This window comes from Diabrotica virgifera, chromosome 1 (genome assembly GCF_917563875.1).
Source record: "Diabrotica virgifera virgifera chromosome 1, PGI_DIABVI_V3a".
Classification (NCBI taxonomy): domain Eukaryota; kingdom Metazoa; phylum Arthropoda; class Insecta; order Coleoptera; family Chrysomelidae; genus Diabrotica; species Diabrotica virgifera.
In genome coordinates this window covers 233,825,200-233,842,151 of record NC_065443.1, presented here as the reverse complement: position 1 = coordinate 233,842,151, position 16,952 = coordinate 233,825,200, and positions in this window count along the sequence as shown.

Sequence of the window (16,952 nt, the reverse complement as noted above, 5' to 3'; positions counted from 1 at the left end):
TGTTCAAATTGTCACGAGGCTGGTGGGTGGCTGCTTTAATATTGAATTTAAGCAAAAAACAGCATTTATTTGCCAAAAAATTTTTTTTTCTGTTTTGTGATAGCAGTCAAATGTATTTTGAATTAACAAAATTAAACACATCCTTTTTTTTATGTCAATAAATTTAATTCAAAAAATTTTTTTAGACATCCTGTATAAATAATTATATCAATGTTTATATTACTGAATAAAGAATTGAATTACCTTTCAAATGAGCTATCATACCACCCCTATTCTCATTTAAAAAAATCATCGACGACGTCATCACGCCCAGACGGGTGACGTCACTAGTATAATATATATGCCAAAAAGTCGTAATTTAAAGATAAAAATTGACCTGTTTCGGGATTTTTTCCAAAATCGTCCGTTCTTGAGAAAATGAATTTATTCCAACCTTTACGTGCTCACTGTATATTTTAAGAAAAATTCCGCTATTAAATAGATGCAAACATGCATCATACGTCATATGAAATATATGTCATTTAAATAAAAATAAACAAAGTTACAAATTTGAAAAATCTTAGATTCCCTTCATTGCTTTTGTTTTCTTTGAAAGAATTAAATAATAAAAAAATATTTATGAAACATTATTTTTTATTCACAAACTTAAAATAATATTTATTAAAATATGAAAAACGAACCTTAATGGATTTTACAAAGTTTTAGTTTAGTTTTATGTCCTCATTCATAATTCTTTCTATTTCGGGTGGATATTTTGTAGTATTTATTCTAATAAAATTGTCGCTTCTCATCACCCATTCCAGTCCTCAATGGATTATTATTTATGTTCATTATACAGGGTGTCCCGAAAAGATTGGTCATAAATTATACCACAGATTCTGGGGTCAAAAATAGATTGATTGAACCTCACTTACCTATATACAATAGTGCACACAAAAAAAGTTACAGCCCTTTGAAGTTACAAAATTAAAACCGATTTTTTCCAATATGTCGAAAACTATTAAAGATTTTTTATCGAAAATGGACATGTGGCATTTTTATGGCAGCATCATCTTAAAAAAAAATTAAAGTGACATTTGTGCACCCCATAAAAATTTTATGGGGTTTTGTTCCCTTAAACCCCCCCAAACTTTTGTGTACGTTCCAATTGAATTATTATTGTGGCACCATTAGTTAAACACAATGTTTCTAAAACTTTTTTGCCTCTTAGTACTTTTTCGATAAGTCAGTGTTTATCGAGATATTTTGAATAATTGTCGAATCCACCACATATTTGTATATGGTTAAGTACGGTTATAGAGACCTGCTAATAGTCTGAAAATTTATTTATAATTTACATTTTTAGGTATATTTTGAAAAAGAAGCTACATCTCGATAAAAGGTGACTTACAAAAAAAAAGAAGAGGCAAAGGTCTTAAAAACACTGTGTTTAACTAATGGTACCACAATAATAGTTTAATTGGAACGATAAAATGGAATGGATGGAATCTCGATAAAAGGTGCATTATCGAAAAAAATACAAAGAAGCAAAAAAGTTTTAAAAACACTGTGTTTAACTAATGGTATTGCAGTAATAGTTTAATTGGAACATACACAAACATTTGGGGGGTTTAAAGAAACAAAACCCCCATAAAAATTTTACGTAAATATATTGAAAAAGAAGCCGCATCTCGATAAAAACTGGCTTATCTAAAAAATACTAGGAGGCAAAAAAGTTTTAAAAACGTTGTGTTTAACTAATGTTACCACAATAATGAATTAATTGGAACGTACACAAAAGTTTGGGGGGGTTTAAGGGAACAAAATCCCCATAAATTTTTTATGGGGTGGACAAATTTCACTATAATTTTGTTTTAAGATGTTCCTGTCATAAGAATGATACATGTCCATTTTCAATAAAAAATCTCTAATAGTTTTCGATATATTGAAAACAATCGATTTTCATTTTGTAACTTCAAAGGGCTGTAACTTTTTTTATGAGCACATTTGTACTAAGGTAAGTTAGGTTCAATCGAACTATTTTTGATCCCAAAATGTGTGGTATAATTTATGACCAATCTTTTCGGGACACCCTGTATTATTCAAAATGTTTATTTGCAAATGTAAGTCGGACTATAAATTTGGCTATGTACTTTCGGACATTTGCAAAGATTTGTAAGATGCAAAAATATTGCAAATTAATCTATAATTTCTAGTTGAACTATTGAATTTCTATTTGTAAACTGGTACGGAATCAATTTGAACTGAAAAATGATTTTTTAGAAGTGATAAGGAAAATGATATATCTTCAAAATCTTTGAAACGGTTTTCAAATTCCAAAGATTATCTTCATAAATTTTAAACTTATTTTCTGGTACAACTTTTAATGATTTTAACGAGAGAAATAGTTTAACTAAATCTTTCTTTTTATATGATCAATTAATAGTTTGAGTTTCATTTTGTGTTCAAAACTTATAAATTTAGCAAATTTGTAGCAGTTTTTCATTTCTAAAAATAAAGCAATTCACACCATCTTTTCTAAACTTAGTCATCGAACATGATTTTGGTATGTTATCAGTATGCTCTGTTTCTAAGTTTTCCGAAAATGTTATGAATGCACCATGATTTAATTATATTGAACGAATAGAATTAACAATATTAGTTATAATTGAAATGACGTTGTCTACATGCAAAACATTTTTGCAAAATACCTGCTCATGGATTATGCAGTAAAAAATAATAAATCATGTTCTAGAAATTGTTCATGAGTGCAATCTTTAAGCTTTTTTCAACATTACAATATTTGATCCTTTTAAATTTGGTGCTAGTTCAGTTGTTACAATTACTAGGTGGTAACGGGTTAATTTAAAATTTTTCCTGACTACTTCAAAAATATCGTTTCCATTTTGTTAAAATTTCATAGATTTCATGGAGGGAGTCGACAAAACTATGTGCCAGAAACCGAAATAATTTTATTTATGTTGAAAATTTGCGGAAAAATCACCCGCTGTGAAAGTTAATTAATAGCTGCATTCTCTATATTTAAGTATTAATATTAGCAATAATTAAAAAAATCTTTAAATGAAAATAATTCACTTTTCTTCCGAGGGCCGCAAAAAAATGTATAAAGGGCCGCATGCGGACCGCGGGCCGCAATTTCCCCCCCCCCCCTGCTATAAATAAAAAAAATATTACCAAAGCGAGTCTGTACCGCAATTGAAAAGAACAAAAAAATAAACTTTTTTCAAATAAAATTTTTTATCCCCTGCCTAGATTTTGTGTCACGATAGAACTACTAAAATTGGTTATCCATAACAAGAAATCGAAAATATTATATCTAATAACTGATTAGGCAACATAGAGAAATAGTCACTGTCATTTTAACAAACCTCTGTCGGTTCTCTAAATGTAATAGCACGATTCTCTTATCTGTCATATTGGCATTCGTTAGTGTTGATCCATATGGAAGTAGTGTTTGTTTATAATTTAATTTATTATCTTTTTCTTCTTTTCGTGCCATTTCCGCGACGGAGGTTGGCAATCATCATGGCTATTCTGTTGAACTTATGAACTTATAAATTCGGGTTCAACTTTTTTTTATGTAGTCTATCTGAATGAACGTTGAGTGTGCTTATTGTAAGCTACTAATAGATCATTGACTCCACAACATTGGATTTGAAATTACTTTACATCGTCGATAGAGATTTCCGAACATACGGTATTCGATTATCCACTGTAAGATTTTATCATTTGTTTGAACCCAATATTTTTCTCAATTTTGAAGAATTTTGTGTAAAAAAATGACCAAAAATCCGCAGTATGCTGAAGATATATAGATGATGTATCCATTTGTCGTCATGGACCAGAAGCATGGGATACATTTTTGCTGAACATGAACTGTAAAGAAGAATGCATCAACTTCACCACAGAAAAAGAAACCAACAATTCACTACCTTCTATGAAGGTGTTTAACACAAAAAAGGATATAGTATGTGAAACTAAAGTCTACATAAAACTAACCTACACCAATAGATATGTAAATTATCGAAAATTATTTTCAAGCAGATAAAAAGCTGCTATAAGGGCGGATAGCTCAGGCGGTAGGATGTCTGACTTCCACTCAGAAGGCCGTGGATCCAGTGCCGGTTTAATCTAACTTCGGGCCCTGGGCGCTGGAGTTTTAGGGGCCCCCTTCATTCCTATTCGTTGTCAGTTTTTTAACAAGAAAACACATGCATTAACTATAAAGGTTTATTTTAAAACTCATAAAATATTTTTTTAAACAAGCAAGAAGAATAGCAAACCTAAAAAATAATCCAAAAGATACATTTAAAAACATAAACAAAAAACAGAAATTTCCACAGAACAACACATGACAAGCAAAAAAACATATTCTAAAAAATACATAAAGACAAAAATTAGATCACTTTTTTTCTTGACTTGGCATTCGCAAACTGCCATATAATATCATCAAAATTCAGTTTCTCCAGTTCTTCATTCTCTATATACAAAAGTGATAATGCGTCTAGGTTTTCTTGAAACAAATTTGACCTCAAATAAGTTTTTTATTCTTTTTAAAGCCGAAAAAGACCGCTCGCCTGACGCATTAGAAATTGGTACCGTCAAATAAATTTACAGTAAAGTTAAAATAAAAAAAAAAACAGTAAAATCCTGTATAAAAGGTGTATTTAAAAAGAAAATATACCTTTTATACAGGATTTTACTGTTTTTTTTGTATTACATGGTATATAGCAAACTACAGGAAAACCTTTTCCTTGTGGATTTTTTAAAGTTAAAATATTGTGAAAAGTTGCTTTTACATCTTGGAAGAATCAAATTTTTCATAAATTGTATGATGTTTATTCAAATTTTGGCATAACGTTACAAATAAAAATGTTTCATTATGCAAGTTCTCTTTGGTTTCATCAGCATCGTTTTTATGTTTCTCGCATAAAGTATTAATTGACGTCTTGACTTCTTCTTCATCTCTAGATTAAAAAAATATCCAAAAGCTGATGTTAAATCCTTGTAGCATTCAGTTTGCGATTCTGAAAACAGCGACTAATTTTCTAGGCTCTAGATTTTCTGCGACAGCGATTTTTTTGTCGCTGCCACTACAAATCGCAAGTGGAGTGCTAGAATTAGAGGCCACTGTATAATGCCAAATTGCAATTTTTTTAATCGCTTTACTTTTGAATGTTTGAAAGAGAGTGTACCTATTGTTTGTGTATTGGCATTTTCGAGAATAATCTATTCTTTATTTATAAATTAGATTTATGTGTATCTTTTGTCTTTCGTTTAGCTATTTCAAAAAGGACTTATTTTGTTCCTATTTTAAAAGAACTTATTTTAAAGCTAAAAAGTGAGATAAATTATTATTTAAGCCCCACAATTAAAAATGAAATTATTAGAAACTAAAAAAACTCCGTTTGTGCGATTATTTTGGATACAATTCGAGACATGGCCATTGATTAATAACTTACACAGTTTTTACCCACTACCTGGGTAGTTTTTAATCAATGAAATGGAGAAATCTGACAACTTTCTGTAGTTTTTGGGAAAGGGCCCCGCCACAAACACTGACACGGGGCCTCTGTGGAGCTAGGCTACGGCACTGTGTTTAGGCGTAAAGAGATGTAATAATAGAACAAAGGCATTTGCAGTGTATTGGCATATCTGCGTATGATATTTTTTTATAATTAAAAGGAACGGGCCCCTTTGGTTCCTTCCGGGGCCCGGGCCCCTGGGCGCCCGCCCCAAGCGCCCAGTGGATAAACCGGCACTGCGTGGATCGAATCCCAGCGCCGGCGAGAACATCTAGACATTTTTAAAAATGTCTACAGGCCCCAGGTCGACTTAGCCTGAATAAAATTAATCTCTTGGGCAAAACCAGGGGTAATAATGGGCGGTTGAAGCCTAGAACGGGCCCTGTTACCTTTCTTGTATAGTGTAGACCCTGAAGATAAATGGGAGACTATTATTATTACTATTGTACTAAAAAGCTCCTTACAAATATGTTGACAAAAAACTTATTTCAACTTATTATTAGCTTCCTAATCCTACATCACAATAGCTGTAAATAATTTGTACATTTCTAAATATTACATTTTTAGTTCAAGTCCTTTAGTTCACAGAAAATAGTGAAATAAAAATATTGACAAGAGATATGAGTTAGTTGACTATATGAAAAAGAGCAGCAACCATTATAAATGACAGTAACGTCAGGAAAAAGTCACTATTTACAAAAATTAACATTCTGAAATTCAATGTGCTCATATCGAGAGTTTAAATGGTAGACCACAAACAACTTAAATGTGTCGAACAATAAAATAGATGAAATCCACTGAAACGAGCCAAGTAAATAGACTGGAAATAACATTGCACTGTAAAGACACACTATAAAACCTGTAAACAGAAAATAAAACTAAAGGCCAATCAAACGACATTCAAAAACAAATAAGCAACACTCACAAAAACGAAATCACTACAACTAAAAAGAATTTAAGTTAGTAAAAAGAAAGATGGCTTGTTTCCGGCCTGGTCCTGTTCCAACCGGGCTAATAAAAACGACGGACGTCGGCATAGTTATGCCGATACTTCAAGATTAATTTATGAATGAAATTTAAAAGGGAAATTCTAGTAGGTGGGTGTATATCATAGTTATAAAACCATACCATAAAGTAAACACTTCTAATGTATATAAAATAATATTATTATATTATAGACCGATCAAATAAAATTACAATACATGTAAATCAAAATGTAATTCCGTACAGGTTGGAATAAATTTTTTATCAAAGTTTAGGCCCAAACAAATGATATTTTCAAGAAAGTATATGATTCGTGTGAGGGGATCATTGCTTAAATAATTAAAAATTGGTAATTTTTGTAAAAAATTTACTTTTTTAACTGCTGCGGTAATTAGTGTTTTTATTAAGGATTTTACAATTTTTTATGCAAAGAAGAAGAAACAGTCTTTTATATGAGACTTATTAAATTGAATTTGACTCTTAATTTATTTAAATAATTGTAAATCAAAATTGAAAAACAAATTTCCAAAAAAATATTATTTGCAATATAAATAAGCACTATAAAATATTTTGTTTTTAACCCGCCATTACACGCGCTATGAGGGAATCCCTCACTATATTTGTTTATAGCCAATGAAATTGTCTAAACTAATACGATAACCTTAAGCAGTCAGGAATGCCTTTAGCATGGTTCATGAGAGGATATGAAAAAGTTATAGAATATTTCAGGCGGTCAGTGTGCTGTGTGATAGTTGAAAGAAGAGACATCCCTCTTCAAGTGAGGGAATTCCTCACTGCGCGTGCAATCACAGTGAAATCTATTATCTCTAAGAAAACGTTTCTATTATCTCAAAGAAACTTTTAGGTTTTTATTTAATATTTAGGTAGGTTTAATTAAAATATTATTGTGTAGGAAAATGTAACTTGTCTTTCACAAATAATACAAAAAACTTTCGGTGCCCAAGCAAACCCCCTCCCCCCCCCAGAGAAAAATTATAGGTGCTCCACTGGTTAAGAACCCATTTTTAAATTTACCTATTCTAATTGGGAAATAAGCCACAATTTAACTTGAAAAATTGATTTTATTGACGTTTCGAATTCCACCTCGGACGTCGTTATCAAAATACAAAATATTAATCGTTAATTACATAAATGCCACAAAGAAATATCTTCACAACAGTTGTTAATTTTAATTTGTATTTTTAGTAAAATTCATTCGCGTAAAGAACGTTAATTTCTTCAGTGGCTTGCTGAAATTGAAAATTAAGAAAACTTGCTTTTGATCTATATTATTTTTACTTTTGTTTTGTTAAATTAATAAAAAAAATGGTTTACGAGACTTTCTATAATATGTGAGTACAACCCATTTTATATTTATACATGCTGACATTCATTCTTCCTCGAAATAAGTCGAATTTATGTAGGTGAGGGCGACGCTCATACGCGTGCAACCACGTCACAATAGAAGACGCGTGTAACGGCGGGTTAAGAAAAAGTTGCACTATAATATCACTATAAATTGACAAAAAATTTTTTAATAAATATTTAGTAGTTTATGAGATATTTAATTTGATTATAAAAAATTACCATTTTTTCAATTGCAAAAACGCGGTTGTTGCCGACAGAGTATACAAGTTTTTAAAGTCTCATTTCTTTAGCTTTTACGTACGTTTTCGACAAATGTATTGACAAATCAAAATTTCAATTAAACATCCCTCCAAAATGGCTTTTGAAAATTGGTGTAATTTGTTTTAAATTTATTTTTTTAATAACATCGCCGGGATTAAAACTTTTAAAATTGTTTTTCGATATTCGTATTCTTGGTAATTTTTGACATATCCACAAAAGAATAAAAATTTTCTAGAAGCATTTTTGGGCGAGATGACTTTTCCCAGTTTAAAAATTCATAATTTGTATATTTAGCAATGTTGACATTTAAAAGTACGTGAGTACATCTATTAACCTTAATACTTAACAATGTGATTTATACACATAATAAAAATTGTAGAATATTTTGAAAAATGATAATATTCGTAGCGCCTTAAATGAAAACTTTTTGTCTGAAAATTGGCGGAGGAGTGGGTTCCAATGTCTACGTTAATAATGGGCCAATTTCAATAATTTCTATTAATTTGGGGTAGCATACAAAAATAATGGCATCTGAATGAACCTTTTTGCCATAAATAATCATTACCTAGTTATAAACAATTTTTTTTCAAAAAATTTTTTTTGTCTAGTATTGTGATAAATAAAATTTGGCACCAAAGATAATTACAAAAGAGCATTAAAACAAATTTTTATTTTAAAAATTTAACAAAATAGTAAAATTTTGTTAAAGCATCACAGAAACTTTGTTCTTTTTACAAATCATTGCCAAAATCTCTCAAAAATAATGTGAATACCTACAAATAGAAAATTAAATATATAAAAAAATGGAGGACAACCTCTATATAAATAGATATTATACATATGTAAGTGAATAAAAATTAACAAATATATACACAATTTTTAGTGTATTACCTGTTATAAAGATTATAAAATTAATTGTAAAATACATATATATTTTAATATTGTACAAAGAAAAAAGTCTTTAACAAATTTTAATGCTAATTCAGTATTATTTTTTTATATAAAAATCTTTTGTGTCAACTTTTATTTATAAAATCTAGAGTAAAACCATTGAAAAAAAATTGTTTATAACAAATTGACGAATATTTATTGCTAAAATTGTCATTTAGATGTACTATCTTTATAAACTACCATAAACTAAAAATAAACATTAAAATTGGTCCATTATTAACGAAGATATTGCAAAGTACTACTGCATCACTCTTCATGCAAAAAGTTTTCAGTTAAGGTCGCTACGAAAATCATTATTTTTTTAAATATTCTAAAATTTTAACTCTATGTCTAAATGACATTGTCAAGTAGTAGGGTTGATAGATGTACTCACGCACTTTAAAATGTTAATATTGATAAATAATCAAATTATGAATTTTTAAACTTGGAAAAGCTATCTCGGCGAAAAATGGATCTAGAAAACTTTTTTTCTTTTGTAAGTGTGTCAAAAATTACCAGAAACACGAATATCGAAAAACAAAATTTTTAATCTTGGTGATGTTATTAAAAAAACAAGTTTTAAACATATTACACCAATTTTTAAACGCTATTTTTAAGGGGTGTTTAATTAAAATTTTAATTTGTCAATACATTTATCGAAAATACACATAAAAGCAAACAAAATGAGACTCTATCGGCAACAACCGCGTTTTTGCAATTGAAAAAATGGTAAATTTTATAAACAAATTAAATATCTCATAAACTACTCAATATTTATCAACAAATTTTTTTGTAAATTTATAGTGATATAGCGCAACTTTTTCTGCAAAACAAAATATTTTATAGTGCTTATTTATATTGCAAATAATATTTTTTTGGTAATTTGTTTTCAATTTTTATTTACAATTATTTAAACAAAATTAAGGGTAAAATTTAATTTAGTAAGTCTCATATAAAAGACTGTTTCTTCATCTTTGCAGAAAAAAATTGTAAAATCCTTAATAAAAACAGGAATTGCCGCAGCAGTTAAAAAAGTAAATTTTTTGCAAAAATCAGCAATTTTTAATTATTTAAACAATGATCCCCTCATATGAATCATATACTTTCTTGAAAATATCTTTTGTTTTGACCTCAACTTTAATAAAAATTTATTCCGACCTGTACGGAATTACATTTTGGTTTTTATTTTATTTTATTGGGCTATTATAATTAAATTAATAGAAGGTGCGTAAATAAACAATTACTTTTTTTTAAATAAACATAAAATTCTAACAACTTCTCAATATGGCTTTAGATCTGATATGAGTACTACAGATGCAGCATTTTCTCTAATCGAAAATGTGCATAAAATCTTGGAAGCAAAACACCATCCTCTTGGTATTTTCTGTGATTTATCGAAAGCATTCGATTGCGTAGACCATCAAATACTACTGGACAAGATCTACTACTACGGCATTAGAGGTTCACCACATAAATGGTTTCAGACATACCTATCACACAAAAAAATGTGTGTTAGAATAAATAATTCTGATAGTAGCTGTGAAGCATCCTATTCAAATTTCGCAGAAGTTCAGTGTGGAGTTCCACAAGGGTCTGTTTTAGGACCAACACTGTTTCGTATCTATATCAATGACTTGGTAGCTAGTTTCCCGAATACCACATTTTCACTTTTTTGTAGATGATACGAGTATAGTAATTAAAGGCGATAGTTCTGATACATTAACATCCTGTGCCGCTACTACAGTTGAAGAGATATCAGACTGGTTTCTCGCCAATAAATTGGTTCTGAATATTAGTAAAACACAAAGTATCCGTTTTAATTTGTATCAAAATGTGGAAGATGTTGTTATTAAAGTAGATCAAGGAAGCATTACTTCTTGTCATACAATTAAATTTTTAGGCATAAACATGGACAGCAAACTTGATTGGAGTTACCACATAACTGAACTTAATAAAACCCTCAGCAGAGCTACATATGCCATAAGAGCAATTAGACAAAATACAAATTTTTGTGTGGCAAAAATAGTTTATTTTGCTCAATTTCAAAGTATTATGCAATATTGTGTGGAATTTTGGGGCGCGGCTAGCACAGCAGAATCCACATTTTTTGGCTCAAAAACGAGCAATCCGAGCACTATTCAACTTAACAAATAGAACTTCATGTAGACCTCTCTTCAAAGATTATGGAATAATGACGCTCTTTAATATTTATATTTATAAGATGTCTCTACTTATACATAGAAAACGACATGGATTGTTAAAACATTCTGATATACACAGTCACAGTACACGCAGGCAAGATATAATTCTTCCCAATTATAATTATAGACGTACTCGAAATGGTCCATTGTACTCCGGTATTAAAGTATACAACCATTTGCCCACTGGGATTAAAGCACTTTAAATATGTAAGTTTAAAAAAAAATTAAAAAATTGTTAGGTCAATATGTTTTTTATAGTCTGGATGAATTCTTTTTAATAAATTTTAATGATCTAGACGGTTCCAACGCTTAGGCTAAAATCACATATTGTTCTTGTACAAATATTTTTGTTAAAATTATATTTATTTTAAATTTGTTATTTTTTGGAATAAAGATAACTAACTAACTAACTAAGGTACAGGAATGTTATTTATTAAGGTCTGTGCATTACCTGGAGCAGACATTGGATCTGACAACAATCCCTTAGCCCTAAAAGGACCAAGTAGGGTTAAAAAGTATCCACAACATTGCATTACATCCGATTTTCTAAATACCTTTGTTCCTAAAAATCTCAAATAATTAGTACTCTAATAATAATTAGTTGTCGGCGTACTACTGCCCTATTAGATGGCATAATTAGCATTTATATAATTTAGTTAATTTCCTCATACTTTTATAAAAATTTGACAGTTTCCCCTTGATGGGGATAAATAATCCCCTTGAATACCTTCAGCACCATCCCAAAATGGAAAGGGACGATATCATTCATATGTCAAATTAGCAAAATCTAAAAGAAAAAAGCCCAATAAGTGGGCAAAAACAACCACAGTTTGTTCAAAATGCAGGTATGTATGCGGTAAATACAGCAATAGGCCAAAAATGATTCTGTATCCTACTATGATGCCAATTCCACTGAAGCAGAAGACTCCGGGTAAATCATAAATTCGTATCTTTTAACTGTTCCAACCATTAACATCTAGGAATAATATAAAAGTGTTATTTTTAAGTTAGTTTAAATAAAGAAGCACGTTTTTAATTAATTTATTTGTGGACATTTATTGACCCTCCTTGGTCCTCGCTGTTTCTACTAAAAAGGTTCGTCCAGCGACAGTGGCGTAACAAACTCCGTCGGAGCCCCCCGCAGAATTTGAAATGGGGCCCCTTTTAATCCGGGAGCAGTCGCGCCGTTAGAAAAAATCCAACTTTTTATCATTTTCCGTGATAACTTAATGAACAATTTTGCAACATAACTTTCTACTTGTAAGTGCCTCGAAGAAGATTGTAGTAATGCTTAGGATTTTTTTTTTAATTTTTTTTATTTAATTTTTATTTTTTTTTGTGGAATTTATGGCTTTGGTGAGAACCAATTAGTTTTGAAATTGTTAGAAATAGATATTTTTAACATAACAAGCAAACAAAAATATTATAAAATTGAAATTTGTTTTAAATTCGTATTGTTAGATTTTGTTCTACGCGCGACTGCTTACGTGACAGAAGTGAGCGCGACTGCTCCCACGTTAAACAATTACTAAATACGACTTATTTAACAAAAACTTTTTTGTGTTAGCGTTATCATTCACTGTTCATAACAACTTACACTTCTCATCTTTATCGGTATACAGACCCATTCCAAAAAAGTGTGTTTGCGTAGCTTGGAACCTATGGGAAACTTTTTTATTACATATCTATATTACGAAAAAAAGTTATTTTTCATAAAATGCTCTGCATGGTATAAAACCTAAGTTGTAACAATCAGATATTAAATTTTATTGATTTTATACGAGGTATAAAAAAATATTAATTTCGCTCAATAGAACCTATACCACCTTTATATTTTACAATATTGAAAAATTTTATTATAAAAAGTTGTTCGCAATTAAAAACTATGTTTAAATATGCAATTATATCATTCCAGTTGAAATATTGTGAACTATAAAGGTACTTAACTCTTAGAGAGAAACTCATATTTTTTGACATACCTCGTATAAAGTTGGTAAAATGTGATATATTACGATTGAATCTTCGTTTTAAGATAATGCAGAGCTTTTTATAAAGAATCTGATAAGAATTTTATAAATAATTTTTTCTTAAAATTAAAAAATTAATAATAAAATAGTAATTGTAATTATTGTAATAAAATGATGTTGGTTATCGGTAATTTGAGAAATATTTGGAAAAATTAATTATTTATATACAGGGATGTAATTACATATTAAAATTAAAATCGTATATTGTTAAATATAAAAGTACTTTATCCTTGAGTTAAATTCCTATTTTTTGACTTACCTCGTATAAAATTGATAAGCTTTGATATCTGATGGTTTATCTGGCTTATTTTGTACCTCAGATTTAAGACCATTCAGAGCATTTCATGAAGAATAACTTTTTTCGTAAAACTGATAATAAAAATGTTTCCCATATAGTTCGAAGCCACGCAGACATACTGTATAAGTACTCAAAAAAAATTATTTTCAATTTTCAAATTGTAATGTCTGACAGGGCCGTAACTACCATTGGGGCAACCGGGGCAGTGCCTCGGGGCCCCCGGCGAAGGGGGCCTCGCGATTGTAATCGCGTTATACTGCCTATAGGCAATATAAAGCGATTAAAAACCTACATTATAACCGAAGAATGTAAGTAACATTATATGTAGTATATTTTTTATGAAAACAGAAAAGATGTTATATTGATAATAAATATTTAGCTTAAAATAATGTGATTTCAATTTTTTTTTGTGTTGGTCAACTAAAATAGCAATATGTAGGTAGGTACAGGAAACTTCAATCATGGAGTACATTAAAATGCGTTTTCAAGTGGTTAAATATCAATTTTCCCGGACTCCTTCTGCTGGGTGATCAACCCCAGACCTCCCGGTAGGTGGCCCCCAGATCACGTTTGCCTCGGAGCCCCCAACATCATACTTATGGCCCTGATTTAATGACATGTTCGAATTCAGCATAATCAAAAAGCAAATAGAAACATTTTTGAACAAAATAAAATGATGAATTCGCCGATATCTTTTAAAATTATTTAATATAAAACAGTTTTATTGTTTAAAGAATTAATAAATAATTAGAGGCATCTGTGAGTAGAACTTTTCACTTTAAGATAAAATATATAAACTAACAAAAAATGTTTTAGAAAAATATAAACTTGTTTGATTTTTTCCGAAACCGAAACAATGCAAGCTTTTCTACATTGACTCCCCTAAAGCGTACCTGTTATAATTTCCTTATCTTACCGTTTATCTATTGATAGATTGTCCAATATTACCTACACAAGAAAAGTCGTCAATAATTGTTAAATAAATGCGTATCAAACTGATGCAGCTATAACCGTAAAATAACACAAACATAAATAACATTCAATGCAAACAACCAATATGAAATTAATGGCGATAATATTGTATCGAAATACTAAAAGTAGGTAAAGAACAGAGAGAAACAAAACCCATTTTTAGATTTAGAAATATTGTTCTTAAATTCGTCAAATTGCAATTCTAATATCTTTCAATATTCACGTACAAAGCATTAATATAGTTTATTGTCGCTGCTATAAAATTTCGGTAGGCCGGAAGGGATTAAGTTTCTAGATATTATGACATGATTCACTTGGCAAATACGTCTAGGTAGAAATTTTTACGTTTTTAAATTTAAACAGACAACGTAAAAATAATATAACAATAACAGATTTTTACATAATATCAGATGACAAGATGGGGCCCTTAAGCGATTGGGGCCCCCCGCAAGCTTCACGCTGCGGGGCCCTCTGTTACGCCCCTGTCCTGCGAGGTTTAAGAGTAAATATTAATCTGATGCTCGTTTTTGATTAATTTATGTATGGATATTTATTGAACCTCCTTGGTCCTCGCTGTTTCTACTAAAAAGGTTGGTCCTGCGAGGGTTAATAGCAAATATTAAAATGAGCTTAAAATGAGCTCTACAGCTAAAGCAAAAACCAGAAGGCATCAGTAAACATTAGAAAACTCAAAAACAATGATACAAGAAAAGCGTACACCGAAGAAATAAACAATAGGTTCTCTAATATGGCAACTGAGATGTTGAAAAGTCATGGACCACCATAAAAGAATCATGTGATGATGTGAACAACACTGCTATTCTCAAAAATAAAAAAACTACCAAGAATGAGTGGATGTCAGAAGAAATATTAGATATGACGGAATAACTCAGGAAGTGTAAGATCAGGCAGGACCAAGTAGGGTACCGAAATATACCTACACAGTTAAATTCGTAACGAAATCAGTGGCGAAGGAGATATGGATGACTACACTTTGCACCGAGGCTGAAAACCTATATAAACTCAGCGACAGCTTCAATCTTCACAATAAAATTAAGGAAATTGTAGGTATCTTCAAGAAAAACAAATCAGTGGTATACATAATAACCAAAACGAACTAATAACGGACCCTAACGATATACTCAATACTTGGAAAATGTGCACAGCCGATTTGTTCAATGACCACTGAACACAAAATCCACCACAAAGGGGAAACCATATATTTGTATGGCCCAAGCATTTTGAAAGCTGAGGTTGTACATGCTATCAAACTATTAAAAAAAATGACAGGATCAGATGATTATGTATGCAGAAACAATCAATGGTAAAAATTGGAGATACTGCCTTCTTGCTTAGGACGGCAGATTAAGGGTATTAAAGTTAACGGTATATTTATTAATAACATCAGGGATACCTATTACACAACAGTAGTGATAGATAACATCAAAAATCTTCAATGCGTTTTAAACGATCTAAGTCTTGCAAATGAATCTCGGGGTTTGAAAATAAATATCAAGAAGACAAAAACATTGATTATTAGTAGAAATATATACAGTGATAAGTGCACTAATAACCGGCAAAATAACGCAAAAGATGGAAAACATATTATTAAGTTGTGAGATAAAAAGAGATGAACCTAGTGGAGGTGTTAAATTTGGCGATAATAACTTATAGATTGACATTTTGGCAATTTTGCTATTTTTGGCAGTTTTTACTCGTAATATCGATAGTTTTTATTATAATAATCTATGTTATGAGTATTTTAAAGATATTTAAATTGGTGGGAAGAAAGAGGACAAAACTAAAAAGGTGATGGTTCGAAAATTATGATCCTGTTATTTACATCTTTGCCGTAAATGCCTATCAAATTTGTCCGGTTGTATCTCAGGAACCACTCATCACAATTAAACGTTTTTTCTTTTAAAAGAAGCATCCTGCCGCTTGTTTTCCAGTACCGTTTTCATGATTTAATTTAATTGAATATTTCCCGAGATATTCTAATTGTTTATAAGCCCAAAAATCATTTATAATTTTTAAATATTCCTTAGGCCGCTTAAATAGTCCAATTTCAATTCTATAAAATACATTAAATAGGTACATTGTGTTTTTATACAAAAATCAAAGTTATTCTCATGTATCATAATTTTTGTGGTTACTATAGGAATTTTTAATTAACAATTCAATTGTTACTAAACTGCTCATTAAATTTCCATCAGCTTTTGGAATTATTATCTAAGCCAAAAGAGCTTTTATGTTACCAAGTTATTTAATTATTGATAAACAATTACTTATCTAAAATTTTAGTTGAAAATTAAAGATTTTGTTGGAAAAACCCGCATTTTCCGGGGAAAATTTTCGTCGAAGTAAATCTGGAAAAACACGTCTC